Consider the following 17428-nt stretch of genomic DNA (forward strand, 5'->3'; position numbering starts at 1 on the left):
CCGCTTACGATCTACAAGGGTACGCAGAAAACTCTATCCCCTCTTGTTGCTATGCATCACCTAGATGGATCTTGCATGTGCGTAGGAATTTTTTTGAAATTGCTGCATTCCCCAAACATTGGCATCCGAGCCAGGTTTATGCGTCGATGTTATATGCACGAGTAAAACACAAAGGAGTTGTGGGCGTGGGTATATACATATTGGTTGCCATCACTAGTTGATTCTTGATTCAGCGGTATTGTTGGTTGAAGCGGCTCAGACCGACATTACGTGTACGCTTACGCGAGACTGGTTCTACCGACGTGATTCGCACATAGGTGGCTAGTGGGTGTCAGTTTCTCCAACTTTAGTTGAATCGGATTCAATGAACAAGGTTCTTTCTGAAGATCAAAAAGCAATCACTATACCGCGTTGTGGTTTTTGATGCGTAGGTAAGAACGGTTCTTGCTCATCCCGTAGCAGCCACGTAAAACTTGCAACAACAAAGTAGAGGATGTCTAACTTGTTTTTGCAGGGCATGTTGTGATGTGATATGGTCAAGACATGATGCTAAATTTTATCGTAGTAGATGATCATTTTTGTAATAGAGTTATCGGCAACTGGCAGGAGCCACATGGTTGTCGCTTTATTGTATGAAGTGCAATCGCCATGTAATTGCTTTACTTTATCAGTAAGCAGTAGCGATAGTCGTAGAAGCAATAGTTGGCGAGACGACAACGATGCTTCGATGGAGATCAAGATGTCAAGCCGGTGCTGATGGTGATCATGATGGTGCTTTGGAGATAGAGATCAAAGGCACAAGATGATGATGGCCATATCATATCACTTATATTTGATTGCATGTGATGTTTATCCTTTATGCATCTTATTTTGCTTAGTTCGGCGATAGCATTATAAGATGATCTCTCACTAAATTTCAAGGTACAAGTGTTCTCCCTGAGTATGCACCGTTGCTACAGTTCATCGTGCCGAGACACCACGTGATGATCGGGTGTGATAAGCTCTACGTTCACATACAACGGGTGCAAGCCAGTTTTGCACACACAGAATACTCGGGTTAAACTTGATGAGCCTAGAATATGCAGATATGGCCTCGGAACACTAAGACCGAAAGGTCGAGCGTGAATTATATAGTAGATATAATCAACATAGTGATGTTCACCATTGAAAACTACTCCATCTCACATGATGATCGGACATGGTTTAGTTGATGTGGATCACGTGATCACTTAGATGATTAGAGGGATGTCTATCTAAGTGGGAGTTCTTAAGTAATATGATTAATTGGACTTTAATTTATCATGAACTTAGTACTTGGTAGTATTTTGCATGCCTATGTTGTTACAGATGGATGGCCCGTGCTGTTGGTCCGTTGAATTTTAATGCGTTCCTAGAGAAAGCTCAGTTGAAAGATGATGGTAGCAATTACACGGACTGGGTCCGTAACTTGAGGATTATCCTCATTGCTGTGCTGAAGAATTACGTCCTGGAAGCACCGCTAGGTGACAAACTAAAGGAGATATGCCCTAGAGGCAATAATAAAGTTGTTATTTATATTTCCTTATATCATGATAAATGTTTATTATTCATGCTAGAATTGTATTAACCGGAAACTTAGTACATGTGTGAATACATAGACAAACAGAGTGTCACTAGTTTGCCTCTACTTAACTAGCTCGTTGAATCAATAATGGTTATGTTTCCTAACCATAGACATGAGTTGTCATTTGATTAACGGGATCACATCATTAGAGAATGCTGTGATTGACTTGACTCATCCGTTAGCTTAGCACGATGATCGTTTAGTTTGTTGCTAATGCTTTCTTCATGACTTATACATGTTCCTATGACTATGAGATTATGCAACTCCCAAGTACCGAAGGAACACTTTGTGTGCTACCAAACGTCACAACGTATCTGGGTGACTATAAAGATGCTCTACAGGTGTCTCCGATGGTGTTTGTTGAGTTGGCATAGATCGAGATTAGGATTTGTCACTCTGTGTATCGGAGAGGTATCTTTGGGCCCTCTCGGTAATGCACATCACTATAAGCCTTGCAAGCAATGTAACTAATGAGTTAGTTGTGGGATGATGCATTAAAAAACGAGTAAAGAGACTTGCCGGTAACGAGATTGAACTAGGTATTGAGATACTGACGATCGAATCTCGGGCAAGTAACATACCGATGACAAAGGGAACAACGTATATTGTTATGCGGTTTGACCAATAAAGATCTTCGTAGAATATGTAGGAGCCAATATGAGAATCCAGGTTCCGCTATTGGTTATTGACCGGAGATGAGTCTCGGTCAGGTCTACATAGTTCTCGAACCCATAGGGTCCGCACGCTTAATGTTCGATGACGATCGGTAATATGTGTTTATGTGTTTTGATGTACTGAAGGTAGTTAGGAGTCCCAGATATGATCACGTACATGACGAGGAGTCTCAAAATGGTCGAGACATAAAGATCTATATATTGGATGACTATGTTTGGACTTCAGAAGGGTTCCGGGCAAGTTCGGACAAATACCGGAGTACCGGGGGGTTACCGGAACCCCCCCGGGAAGTGTAATGGGCCTATTGGGCCTTAGTGGAGAAGAGGAGGGGCAGCCAGGGCAGGTCGCGCGCCCCCTCCCCCTCTAGTCCAAATTGGACAAGGAGGGGGGCGACGCCCCCCTTTCCTTCCCCCTCTCTCCTCCTTCCCTCTCTCCTACTCCTACTCTTGGAAGGGTTAGAGTCCTACTCCCGGTGGGAGTAGGACTCCCCTTGGGGCACGCCTAGGAGGGCCGGCCTCTCCCCCTCCTCCACTCCTTTATATACCGAGGAGTGGGCACCCTATAGACACACAAGCTGATCATTGATCTTTTAGCCGTGTGCGGTGCCCCCTCCACCAGAATCCACCTCGGTTATATTGTAGCCGTGCTTAGGCGAAGCCCTGTTCCGGTAGCATCATCATCACCGTCATCACGTCGTCGTGCTGACGAAACTCTCCCTCGAAGCTCTACTGGATCATGAGTTCGCGGGACGTCACCGAGCTGAACGTGTGCAGATCGCGAAGGTGCCGTACCTTCGGTGCTAGATCGATCGATCGTGAAGACGTATGACTACATCAACCGCGTTGTCATAACGCTTCCGCTTACGGTCTACGAGGGTACGTAGACGGCACTCTCCCCTCTCATTGCTATGCATCACCATGATCTTGCGTGTGCGTAGGATTTTTTTTGAAATTACTACATTCCCCAACAGTGGCATCTGAGCCAGGTTTATGCGTAGATGTTATATGCACGAGTAGAACACAAAGGAGTTGTGGGCGTGGGTATATACATATTGCTTGTCGTCACTAGTTGATTCTTGATTCAGCGGCATTGTTGGATGAAGTGGGCCAGACCGACATTACGTGTACGCTTACGCGAGACTGGTTCTACCGACGTGCTTCGCACATAGGTGGCTAGTGGGTGTCAGTTTCTCCAACTTTAGTTGAATCGGATTCAATGAACAAGGTTCTTTCCAAAGATGAAAAAGCAATCACTATACCGCGTTGTGGTTTTTGATGCATAGGTAAGAACGGTTCTTGCTCAGCCCGTAGCAGCCACGTAAAACTTGCAACAACAAAGTAGAGGACGTCTAACTTGTTTTTGCAGGGCATGTTGTGATCTGATATGGTCAAGACATGATGCTAAATTTTATTGTGTGAGATGATCATGTTTTGTAATACAGTTACGGCAACTGGCAGGAGCCATATGATTGTCTCTTTATTATATGAAATGCAATCGCCATGTAATTGCTTTACTTTATCACTAAGCTGTAGTGATAGTCGTAGAGGCAATAGTTGGCGAGACGACAACGATGCTTCGATGGAGATCAAGGTGTCAAGCCGGTGACGATGGTGATCATAATGGTGCTTTGGAGATGGAGATCAAAAGGCACAAGATGATGATGGCCATATCATATCACTTATATTGATTGCATGTGATGTTTATCCTTTATGCATCTTATCTTGCTTAGTTCGATGGTAGCATTATAAGATGATCTCTCACTAAATTTCAAGGTATAAGTGTTCTCCCTGAGTATGCACCGTTGCTATAGTTCGTCGTGCCGAGACACCATGTGATGATCGGGTGTGATAAGCTCTACATTCACATACAACGGGTGCAAACCAGTTTTGCACACGCAGAATACTCGGGTTAAACTTGACGAGCTTAGCATATGCAGATATGGCCTTGGAACACTGAAGACCGAAAGGTCGAGCGTGAATCATATAGTAGATATGATCAACATAGTGATGTTTACCATTGAAAACTACTCCATCTCACGTGATGATCGGACATGGTTTAGTTGATATGGATCACGTGATCACTTAGATGATTAGAGAGATGTCTATCTAAGTGGGAGTTCTTAAGTAATTTGATTAATTGAACTTTAATTTATCATGAACTTAGTACCTGATAGTATTTTGCACGTCTATGTTATTGTAGATAGATGACCCGTGCTATTGTTCCGTTGAATTTTAATGTGTTGCCTGAGAAAGCTAAGTTGAAAGATGATGGTAGCAACTACACGGACTGGGTCCGTAACTTGAGGATTATCCTCATTGCTGCAGAGAAGAATTACGTCCTGGAAGCACTACTATGTGACAAACCCGCTGTAGGAGCAACCCCAAATGTTATGAACACCTGGCAGAGCAAAACTGATGACTACTCGATAGTTCAGTGTGCCATGCTTTACGGCTTAGAACCGGGACTTCAACGACGTTTTGAACGTCATGGAGCATATGAGATGTTCCAGGAGTTGAAGTTAATATTTCAAGCAAATGCCCAGATTGAGAGATATGAAGTCTCGAATAAGTTCTACAGCTGCAAGATGGAGGAGAATAGTTTTGTCAGTGAACATATACTCAGAATGTCTGGGTACCACAACCACTTGACTCAACTGGGAGTTAATCTTCCTGATGATAGTGTCATTGACAGAGTTCATCAATCACTGCCACCAAGCTACAAGAGCTTCGTGATGAACTATAATATGCAAGGGATGGATAAGACGATTCCCAAGCTCTTCGTAATGGTAAAGGTTGCGGAGGTAGAAATCAAGAAGGAGCATCAAGTGTTGATGGTCAACAAGACCACTGGTTTCAAGAAAAAGGGTAAAGGGAAGAAGGGGAACTTCAAGAAGAACATCAAGCCAGTTACTGCTCAAGTGAAGAAACCCAAGTCTGGACCTAAGCCTGAGACTGAGTGCTTCTACTTCAAAGGAATTAGTCACTGGAAGCGGAACTGCCCCAAGTATTTGGCGGAAAAAAAGGATGGCAAAGTGAAAGGTATATTTGATATACATGTTACTGATGTGTACCTTACTAATGCTCGCAGTAGTGCCTGGGTATTTGATACTGGTTCAGTTGCTAACATTTGCAACTCGAAACAAGGGTTACGGATTAAGCGAAGATTGGCTAAGGACGAGGTGACGATGCGCGTGGGAAATGTTTCCAAAGTCGATGTGATCGTCGTCGGCACGCTACCTCTACATCTACCTTCGGGATTAGTATTAGACCTAAATAATTGTTATTTGGTGCCAGCGTTGAGCATGAACATTATATCTGGATCTTGTTTGATGCGAGATGGTTATTCATTTAAATTAGACAATAATGGTTGTTCTATTTAGATGATTAATATCTTTTATGGTCATGCACCCCTGATGAGTGGTCTATTTTTACTGAATCTTGATAGTAGTGATACACATGTTCATAGTATTGAAGCCAAAAGATGCAGAGTTGATAATGATAGTGCAACTTATTTGTGGCACTACCATTAAGCTCATATTGGTGTAAAGCGCATGAAGAAACTCCATTCTGATGGGCTTTTGGAATCACTTGATTATGAATCACTTGGTACTTGCGAACCATGCCTCATGGGCAAGATGACTAAAACGCCGTTCTCCGGAACAATGGAGCGAGCAACATATTTGTTGGAAATCATACAGACTGATGTATGTGGTCCGATGAATATAGAGGCTCGCGGCGGGTATCGTTATTTTCTCACCTTCACAGATGATTTGAGCAGATATGGGTATATCTACTTGATGAAACATAATTATGAAACACTTGAAAAGTTCAAAGAATTTCAGAGTGAAGTTGAAAATCATCGTAACAAGAAAATAAAGTTTCTACGATCTAATCGTGGAGGAGAATATTTGAGTTATGAGTTTGGTATTCATTTGAAACAGCGCGGAATAGTTTCGCAACTCACGCCACCCGGAACACCACAGCGTAATGGTGTGTCTGAACGTCGTAATCGTACTTTAATAGATATGGTACGATCTATTATGTCTCTCACTGATTTACCGCTATCATTTTGGGGTTACGCTTTAGAGACAACTACATTCTCATTAAATAGGGCACCATCTAAATCCGTTGAGACGACACCTTATGAACTGTCACTACAAAAAAATACACTTCCGTGATGATATGTGTTTTTCATAGTAGGTCACGTTTTTTGTCATGCATGTACATCCATGACAAATTTATGACAGAATCAAGATAGTCATACCTGTGCTGTCGTAGAAGTGTTCCATGACATTACCAAAATTATTATCACGGAAGTGTCCACTTCCATGACGATAAATCGCGCGTCACAGAAGTGCTTTCGTCAAGGGTGACCGACACGTGGCATCCACCGTAACGGAACGCCGTTAAGCTATCGGGTCAGATTTTGGATCCGATAACCCATTAACAGCCCCGACCAATGGGGATTTTCCACGTGTAAAATCATCATTGGCTGGAGGAGACACGTGGCAGGTCCGCGTTGGTACAGGTGTCACTCATCCAATGGGCGAGACACGCCTATGATATGTTGACACGTGGACTGGCCCATCAAGTTTAAATGGGCCGACCCAACTGAAGGCCCACAAGATTTTACGGACCCTAATGGGCCGGCCCAGCTAAAGGCCCACGAGATTTTGCGGACCATAATGGGCTGGCCCAGCTAAAGGCCCACAAGATTTTGCGGGCCATAATGGGCCGGCCCAGGTAAAGGCCCACAAAATTTTTGTGTGCCATAATGGGCCGGCCCAGGTAAAGGCCCACAAGATTCTTGCGGATCATAATGGGCCGGCCCAGCTAAAGGCCCACGAGATTTCATCGACATTAATGGGCCGACCCAACTGTAGGCCCACAAGATTTTGAGGACCCTAGTAGGCCGGCCCATTAACTGGCTGCCATGTTTTGGGCCAAATGTCGGCCCATATTTAATCCGGTCCATTAATGGCCTGCCACGCTCCGGGCCTAATAGTGGCCCATATGAGATCCGGCCCGTTAAAAGCCTATCACGTTCTGGGCCAAATTACGACCCAGATCAGGTCCGACCCTTTAAGAGGCTTTGGGCTCAATTATGGCCCATATCAGATTCGGCCCGTCAACTGGACACTATGCTTTTGGACCCACTTGCTAAAGGCCCACTTAGTAATTCAACCTAATATTAGTTTGGCCTATTAAGGGCCCGTTTAACATTTCGGCCCTATATTAATTTCGGCCGGTTAAAAGCCCGTCATATAGTTGGGCCTAACTACGGCCCGGTTTGCATCCGGCCTGCTCACAGCCGATATCTGATTGGGCCAAATAAGGACCGAGACAATTTTGGCCTGTTAAAAGCCCGTGATTTGATTCGCACAATCATGGGCCGGGGTTCATTTCGGGCTGCTGCCGGCCCGTGAGCTGTTCGGCACGTTTCAGGCCCAACCTACATCGTGATTGCATGACGGCCTGATTATGTACCGTAATTTTACGGTTTGCCCGGTTTACTGTGAAGACATGATATATATACAGTAAAATAACTGCAGCATCGTGAATAAGAAAAAACCTAGACTATACAATAAAGAAATTACGGCATATTACATCTAATGGGCATCGAAGTTCGCCACTATGATAATAAAGCACAAGCAGACAGCAGATTACATACACTGGGCATCAAAGATCGCCACCAGTGCAAATAAACACGCTGACAAAATAATATACAAAACCGACAGCACTTCAATAGAGTTCAAGAAAGGTTAGCCCTGCTGGGGAGTTGCAGCGCAAGCAGCTGAGCAAGATGATGAGACTGCGTTTGTTCAACACTTATATCTTCCTCACTCTAAAAGATAAACAAGCAGACAGATGACAGGTTTTGCACATAAAAGTATCAGTGCTGACAATTCATCACATTTCTTACTGACGAATAAAGTGACACAGTTTAAAATTGCATTAACATAATATGGTATTGTTCAGGTCAAGACATGGCAGGAAATGACATTGTGAAGGACTTGGCAGCTTCACGACACCACTAGATTACAGATCAAGAACTCATAAGTATCAATGGTTAGTGTGTTGTCAATTTATACCATTTCAGATTGGCAAATAAAGAGACGGTTTAAATAATAGTAGAATGATATGACATTGGTCATAGTTAAGACATTGCAGAATATGACATTGTGCTGTAGTGGGTAGGTTCACCACACCACTGGATTACGGATGAAGAACAAAAGTATACATGCAGTGCAAAAGAAGATCACTTGCTCTGTATAGTTTAATTTACATGGTATGAAGAAGGAACTTGGTTGTACAACTGAAAACTTAAATTGAGAAAGGACAAACTTTTTTTATGAACTACATAATAAACTTTAAACAAGCAATTTGATGCAAACACCAAAAATAAACAGCTATTGCAGTCATGCCTAACCAAATATATACAACAAAGTTTGAAGGCTTGAGATGGACAAACTTACATTATTGGTGAAGACAGGCTCTATAAAGGCCTTGTCCATGCTGATTGGGGGGGGGGGGAATTCAAGAAGTTCACCACAGAATCTTCTTCAAAAGCATTGCCTTTATTCTACATTTTGTTAAGAGTAAATATAGATGTGATAATATACGAAAAATGGAGAATATTTAAGATAAGATGAAGGGTGATGCTACATAACCAAGTAGCTATAAATGTAAGTGCAGCGATACAGGCAAAAGGTACAACCAAGAGCAATGCACAACTAAACTTCTTTAGTACCAACCTTATGGTAAGAGTAAATATAGATCTGATGTGTAGAAAATGGAGGGCAAAGGAAAATAAGCTGTAGAGTGATGGTACATGAACAACTACCTGTCATTATAAGTACACTGATAAAGGACATCATGTACTTATAAGAACAATGCAGAGCTAAAAAAACATTGGCATTGGATATATTCTACACTAATGTAACCATTCATACAGATCATATAATTTGGAGGGAACAATTGATAAGCAAGCTATCATGCATACTACTATCACATAATGAACCAGGTATGTATGCAAGTACAGTGATACAGGACAACAGGTACTAACAAGAGCAAAGCAGCGGGCAACATATTTGCGATATCCTGTCATTCTTGTCAAACCGGAATTCTTCTTCGAGCAGATTTCCTGCAAAAAAGATCTGTAAGGCACGTGCGGAAAAGTAGAAGTTCAAATTGTCATGTGATTTCATATACAGTACCCTCATCCTGGGAACGAGACCAGTGCATAACAAGGTTTTTCCATTCAATGTCTTCTAAATTTAGCACAGGAGACTTCACCAGAAATTTGTTTATAGACTTGCTATCAAAGTGTGATTTCCTCAGGTAACACCGATACTGCTGCAATGCTTCCTTGAAAAGCACAAGCAAGCTTTACTCGTCATGACTATCCAGATTGACCCTCGCCTAGTTACAACAATGTAATGTAAATCATTGATGTGTTCAATCAGTAGAAAACATGAAAATATTAACCATGAATAATAGCACTTACACGTAAGTTGGACAGGAAGATGTGAAAATGGTGTTTGTCTTCACAATAATCTTCCCATGATGGGAATATATGCACGTAGTCCCTAACAACATTGAAAGCATTGTCTTTTAAACTGGGAATAAATGGAATGGGGTTCCAATCTGCAGGAATTGGCCGTCTCTGCAGTTGGGATAGGTCTTCGGCCGGTGGACTTGCTGTACTTTTTGCTAGAGTGGGATTTTTCTGTGGTACAGCTGGTGCTATGGAAAATAAAATCGGTGTACCTTTTGCTGGAGTGCAGGTCCTGTGTGGTGGGGGTAGTGGTGTGGCCAGTGAAGTATGGGTACAGTCTGCTGGAGTCGGTCCTACATTTTGTGTCACTGGTTGTACAACCAATATAAGTGGGGTGCTGTCTGATTTCTCCGGCACCACCACGTTTTTCAAGGACTTTGCTGGTGCCCCTTCAGGTTCGGCAATCACCCTCTTCCTTTTTGATGTCTGATTCACAAGAACATCATTTGAGTGGAAAAACATGGTATGATGACAGATGGAATATGTATTGATAATGGATGGGCATGGCATCTCGACATATATGATGAGTAAACTAAGCAGATGGCGGTGCAACAAAGTAGAAGAAATGCAAGACAACATATGCAAGATACCCACAATCAATAAAACATTGCCAAATTAGAACATGCACCTTGATGGGTGAACACGGCATGCCATCTGCCTTTGACTCCTCGAGGTTAGAATAGTCATTAGGATCATATTCTGAACAAGAATCAACAGGTGGGGAGCGTATGAGTTTCATTGCATCCAGAATGGCACTCAATGCCTTGGTGCCAATTTTGTAAGTCATTGAAGTGTTTAGCTTCAAGAGTGGACTGCTGCTAGTGCGACACAAAGCAGCTACACAGATCATAGTGTAGATATAACAGGAAAACCTTAAGCATTAGAGTAAAATCAGCAAAGTGGAACTTGCTGGAATATATGTGCTAGTATTGCCGGTACGACTAGAAAGGCTTCGGATACCAGCTCTCTTCAAGTGAAGGTGCGGTACTATTAATATCAGTGTAGCTCTCAAAGGCGACACATCTCCCCGCATTTCCTTGCTATTCTTATAGGATTCAAGTGGGCAGGCCACTACAAATCCTATTCCCATGTTTACAAGATCCTACGAATCAAAGAGGCTCAAAGTGTCCATCACAACCGACCGTATAGACCTCTACACTGCAAATGTCCCTGCTCATCTTCAGTACAAGAAACATATTGTACTACTATCATACTCCCTCCGGTCCAAAATATAAGTTTTGGTAGAGATTTCCACTATGGATCACATACAGATGTATCCAGATACATTTTAGAGTGTAGATTCACTCATTTTGCTCCATATGTAGTCCATGGTGGAATCTATACAAAGACTTGTATTTAGGAACGGAGAGAGTACATATTAAAGAAGAACGGAAGAGGAACATGGTAAAGAAGAGCAAGTAGATTTTGGATAATAAATGTTGGTTGCGCAGTGCCCACACATGATGAACCAGAGTGCATTAAGAATGCAACTCCCAGCTGTCTCTCGACCATTTCAGGCGGTTGGATGAAGATCCTACGTCTCCTAACCCTTCTTCTTCCTCGTCTCTAATTCTTCCCATACAGAACATCGCACGGGCCGCCGGCCCCCACCGCCTGTGTTCCTCCGCCACCCCCGCCCCAACCCCCACCCACGTCGAGTTTTCTTCGTTCGGCGAGGCCCCACAACCACCTGAGCCCCTTCGATCGCACCGACGAACTCTGACGAGCTCTGAAAAATTGACTGACCCAATTTTGAAATTTGGTCTACTATGATTTAACTAGTGTGGAATATAAAAGGGGAAAACCATAAGCATTGGGAGTATAGTGTTGAGCGTGCCATGGCGGATCTGAAGATGAAAACCAGACAAAGGCAACTTCGCAACCAAGACAAGAAATTAGAGTAAAGCAGTGGCGATCTATTTTCTTGCTGCGATAAATAAGTTGAGCAGATACGAAAGAGTACCGCCTCTGGTGCGGCGCTGTGTACGCATCTGCTGAGAATTTGGCGGTGCTGCGGTAGTGATGGCTGTCGGTGGTGTGGAAGCATATCTAGGAGGGTAGACAGTGGCGGCGGGGCGCGGTGGACGAGACGGTCATAGGAGCGGCGCCGGCAGGGTGGACGACGGCGGGGATGAAGCGAGAGGACGGGATGCAAGGATCCCGGTCCGAAGCCGTGGATGAGAGAGGTCGATCTCTTGTAATGGACAGCGGCGTCGGGGTATCAGCTCCGGCATGGTGGAGGAGGACGGCGGTGGATGGGGTGGCGGACGGCGGCAGACGGAGGAGGGTGGGGTGGAAAGGGTGTTTTGGCGCCCACGAAGTACGAATGGGGAAAAGGGAGGTAGAGAGGAAGGGGGAACCATGTATTCAGGGCGCGCTTGTCTCAAATGCGAGGAAATTTACAAACTTAGCCCCCGTTTCAAATTTCAACTACATCACAACAACATTAGTCGGTTGGGGATAGGACGGTAATCTCGCATACACCGAATATTTGCCGACGAGAGTTTGTTTTTTGGCACCCACCGTGTATGAATATGAATCGGGGAGGGAGTCGATTTCGGCCGAGGACACACTGTGTTTTGGCGCCCACCGTGTATGAATCTGGGTGAGAGGCGGTTACGTCACGTTTGGGTGAAATTACAAACCTACCCCTATCGAAACCTATAGAAATCCAGCAGATAGGCTTTGCGTGGCAGGGATAGGCAGTAGTGATTTTCATCTCGCAGATTTTGGTTTCGGGCGGTTACTGTGACTTTCCCCGCTTCGTTCAAATTTTGCAGAGTGCATGTTTACCGTGCCAACTCAATTCGAATCCCGTTTGTATTCTATTTTTTCGGGCGGGATCCATTTTCAATTGGAATTACATTCTATATACATCATTTTTTTGTATATACTTTCAAAAGCACAACACCATTTATACATAAATATGGTTTACAAATGGCATGATCTCAGATTCATAAGGTTGTATCCATCAATTTGGATTTTCAAATATTTGAAACCACTTTATGTTGAAATCCAATGTATGCATTCCTCGCTAACTGTCTCCAATTAATGTGTGTTTCATGCGGGTTTTTTTACTTCTCAAACATGTATAATGTGTTTCACACACACAACATATAGTGTAATCCCGTTTAGACATTAATTGCATATAAACCATGCATTGTTTGTAATTGAAGAATCTATGGATCACCGATATTGATAAACTATATAACATTACACGTGTGCCCAAATTCAAATGAATATGCATGTTTGATACACCAATTTGCGTTATGATATTATCGATGTCGTGATCTCCAGTTTAAATATTTGAATCCCCTTTAATCCAGATATTCGTCTCATATAGCTATCACTCATGCTTATATAGGACTATCTCTCTAGACCTATACGCGTTCATCGTCTCTCAGGTATCTCTCGTGCTACCTGTATGTCGACAATGATCTTTTATCTTCGTAACACACTGATGGTACTCTCTCCCTCGACCTTCATCACTCTATCTCTCTCTAAGTATATCTCGCTCCCTGTTATGTGTCTCTAACTATGATTCTCCATGTGGAATCTCTTTCTCTCACACAAACACAAAACTTTGTCTCCCGGGGTCTCATTTCTCTCTACTATTTCCATGTGTGCCACTCGCACACCCCTCATACAGAGATGTCTTTCGCTCCTTAGATATGAGAACCTAAGACTCTTTCTCTTCAATATCTCTTTCTCACACACAAACACAAACTCTGTCTCCCAGGGTCTCATATTTCTCCATTGTTCTCTTGTATGTCGCTCACACACACCCTCTCTCCCTAGAGATATCTTGCATTCCCTCGTATGTCTCTCTAGCTATCACTCTCGTTGTGAAATATCTTTCTCTCTCGCAGACACAAAACTCCGTCTCTCTGGATCTCATTTCTCTCTGATATCTATTTGTATGTGACTCACATGCACCCTCTCTCTATCTCTCTCACACCCACACACATAACCCAGCCTTCTGATCCACTCGACTCCTATCTCTAACGCACACTAGCTAGCATCTTTATCTTTCTATTTATCTGTTTCTACATCAACCTTCTTTCTCGCCCTCACTCTTGATTCCTATCACGCACACTACATATGTTTCTCTCTACATGCAGTCAAGTGCCCTCTCACACACATATATAACTTCACCCTTTGAACCACCCGACGGTCATCTCCAACACCCAAACTAGCGGATGTCCCTCTAGCTAGCATATCCATCTTTGTATCTATCTGTAGTTTCTTCGTCAACATTTCTTTCTCGCACGGAGTCTTGCTTCCTATCACCCACACTATATATGTCTCTCCATACATATGCATTTATAGGTTGGTCTCTTTTGCACAATCGTTGCGCCTCACTCCCTCTGCTCGCCATAGATGCATGCTCTAGCCCACGCCACTATCTCTTAAAGACAAAAACACATGCTCAATTGTCGGGCCTTCTTCCCTGCATTCTCACATGCATGCATATTGTCATACCGATCCGTCTCTCCCATGTCGTTGATCTTATGACTTATGTCTTCTTTCTTTTATCTTGATCATGCGCGCGCGCACACAAACATCCCACGTATACATGTATACCTCTCACACATGCACGTTCAAGGTCTCTATGTCTCCATACGTAGTTAATTACCCTCAATCCTAATGCCACATCGAATCGTTCTCCTCTTTTGTGCACATAACTTCCGCATGGATGGGTAAAACACACACTCACACTTAACAATTTCCTTCTAGCTACCCCCCGCCTCTCACTCTTCCCCTATATCCCCGAAACCAATAAGACCATCCCTTTGTTTAATTCCTGCCTACATGCACCATCGATATATAGTAGTCTTCCTCGGTGTCTCTCGAACAAACACGTTCTCTCGATGTCGACTCCTCTCACGCGCACACACCTTCTCTTCCCTCTCTATGGGCATTTTCTCTCTCGCACCCCATCGTTGGTGGCCTCTGCCATACACATCATCTCTCTATGATGAAGCCATGCACACTTAAATTACATCCGCCACAGAGGACCCCGCGACACACACACACACGCACCCCCCACACACACTAAGACTACATCTCTCTCTCTCACACACAAACACACACACGCACGCACGCACGCATGCACGCACCCCCCACACACTAATACTCCATCTCTCTCTCTCTCACACACACACAAACTAAGACTCCATCTCTCTCTCTCTCACACACACACTAAGACTCCATCTCACACACACATGCTCTAGGCGGAGTATTTGTTCCTACCACCCTTCATCCAACCTTACCCGTATGATAAACAATCACCTTTATTTACTTGCATAACATGGACAAATTCCACTTTACTTTAGTAGTCAGCAAACTTATCATCTGTACCCTTATAAAAGAACGAGTTGGCGGTGATGGTGTGCCTGCCATCTTCTAATACAGACCGTATGATCTATATCTAAGGATAGAAAGCAAACTATGATAATTTTACAAAAGATACCCGCACCTCTCTCCACATCATTATCTCCCGCAACCTCATTGCTCAGCAATTAAAAAAGGAATAAGTCTCTAGAACAATCTAGCATGCATGGTGGCCGCTGCCGCCTGCCGGCGCCGTCCATCCCCATGCCTCCGCCCATTCCGACCACCAGTCACCATCACGCTCCACTCCTCCTTGCCTTATCTATCATCTTTCATTTTTTCGATGACATTCTCGAGATACTAGTTTTTCGATAAAATTCTTGAGATATCATTAGTTTTTACACATGGGATTACTCCTGCATGGGTCAATCACAACAGGTGTTTTGTAAAAAATGCATATTGATGTTCCCTGCAATGCACGAGAATCTTGCTTGTAATTATATAACGCAAATCACGAGCAGGAAGTGACATTTTTTTGACACAACCACGTTAACATGGCCATGTAAATCACTAGCTAAAGTAAATACCATTATACTTATATCCCGATGCAAAAGGTTGAGTGCATGTCCGAAGAGTAGAGTCGCACACACTCACTCTATCTCGGAATCTCTCTCACACACACCAGTCACGTGATGCCCACTTAAGCAGACACGTATGTTACAATTTGTGCACCCGCGGGTACACGTGATGCTGCACATTTATTTAAGCCGGAAGACGAACCCAAACAATAGCTACATTCATTCCCCTCCCGCCGCCTCTTCTCTAGTCACCGTCGCCCGGTAGCCATGGGCCGGCTGAAGGTAACAACATACGCCATACTCCCGCCGGAGCGGCCCTTTAATATGGAAATTTTAGTGGTCATGCATGCATCTTTTTGTGCTAGCACTCCTATATAAGGGTTTACCGGTCGCTTCCCGCGGACGTGCGCGGGCGGTGGAAGAGGAAGGAGAAGGGAAGCGGGCTGTGGAGTAACGTTTTTTTACCACAATTTTTTAGGAAACTGAGTGCAATAATTGAGTAGTTTTGCAAACTACCAGTACTACACCTGAAACGGTTCAAAACCTATACTCCCTTGCCAGCGCGCGCTTCCCGCGTGAAACGGGCAGTGTCGCCCTGGAGCGTGAGTGCCGCATTAATGCCCGACCAGAGCGGAGGCGACCTCTCACCAGCGCCGGCTTTGAAGTGGCGCGATGGCCGAGAGAGCGTCGCTTCCCGGTGCACGCGACTGCTCCGCGTCGAGACTGGCCATAGGCCCTATTTGGATCCAAGGATACTCTAACACAGTTAGAGTTAGAGTTCTTTTCTAACCCACTCTAACCCAAATAAGCATCTCTCCATCAGGATAGTTGGGTTAGATGAAACTAACCCACTCTAACCCTCCCTGTTTGGATACTTTTGGGTTATTTGAGCCTCCAATTAACCCAAACCAGATCTAACCCCATGATCCAAACAGGGCCCATGGGTTAGAGTTAGTTTGAGCTAGTTGGGGCTCAAATAGCCCTAAAGTATCCAAGCATGAGGGTTTAAATTGGAGCAAGTTGCACCGAACCCACCAAAAAAAACTATCCCAGCCAAGAGGTGCTAACTGGAGATAGTTCTCATTGGGACCACTGAAAAATCACTTTTCTCTCTCCATGAAGTGCATTTATTGTCAATCTAACCCTGTCACCCAAACACCTCTTTGGCTACAGTTAGTTTAGGGTTAGTCATGAGTTAGTCTAACCTCTAGCTAAGTTAGAGTATCAAACATGAGCAGTATAGGACATGCAAGTTGCTCAAAGCATACAAGCAAATTCGTACGTGAAAGGATTTTTTCCTTTTTGAAAACGGAACGTGAAAGGAATTTTTTTTAGAATGCTCTTGGCATGTCGCTAACATGTGATAGTTAACCGACCTCAATAGACGGCAGAAACGCCAGCCCGCCGCACTTTGATAGAGACGAGGAGGGAGAAGCGATACGGGCTGCTGGATTACTAGAGATAGGTGTCGCACGGAAGCCAAGAAATATGGTGATAGCGTGGGTTAGCCATGTACTAGTATGATGTAACTACACTGGGCTGTCGTGTTTCGTGCTCTTCCAGTCCACCGTGGAGATGATTGGTTAATTTTATACCGCTGAATAATATTAAATATTATGAGTGCAGACGCTCCACCACAAGGTTCCTTGCTCCTTCTCGGTCGTCCGGAATCTATGTTCTT

Source organism: Triticum urartu, chromosome 6A (assembly GCF_056163025.1).
Source record: "Triticum urartu cultivar PI428250 chromosome 6A, HENAU_Tu73, whole genome shotgun sequence".
Lineage (NCBI taxonomy): Eukaryota > Viridiplantae > Streptophyta > Magnoliopsida > Poales > Poaceae > Triticum > Triticum urartu.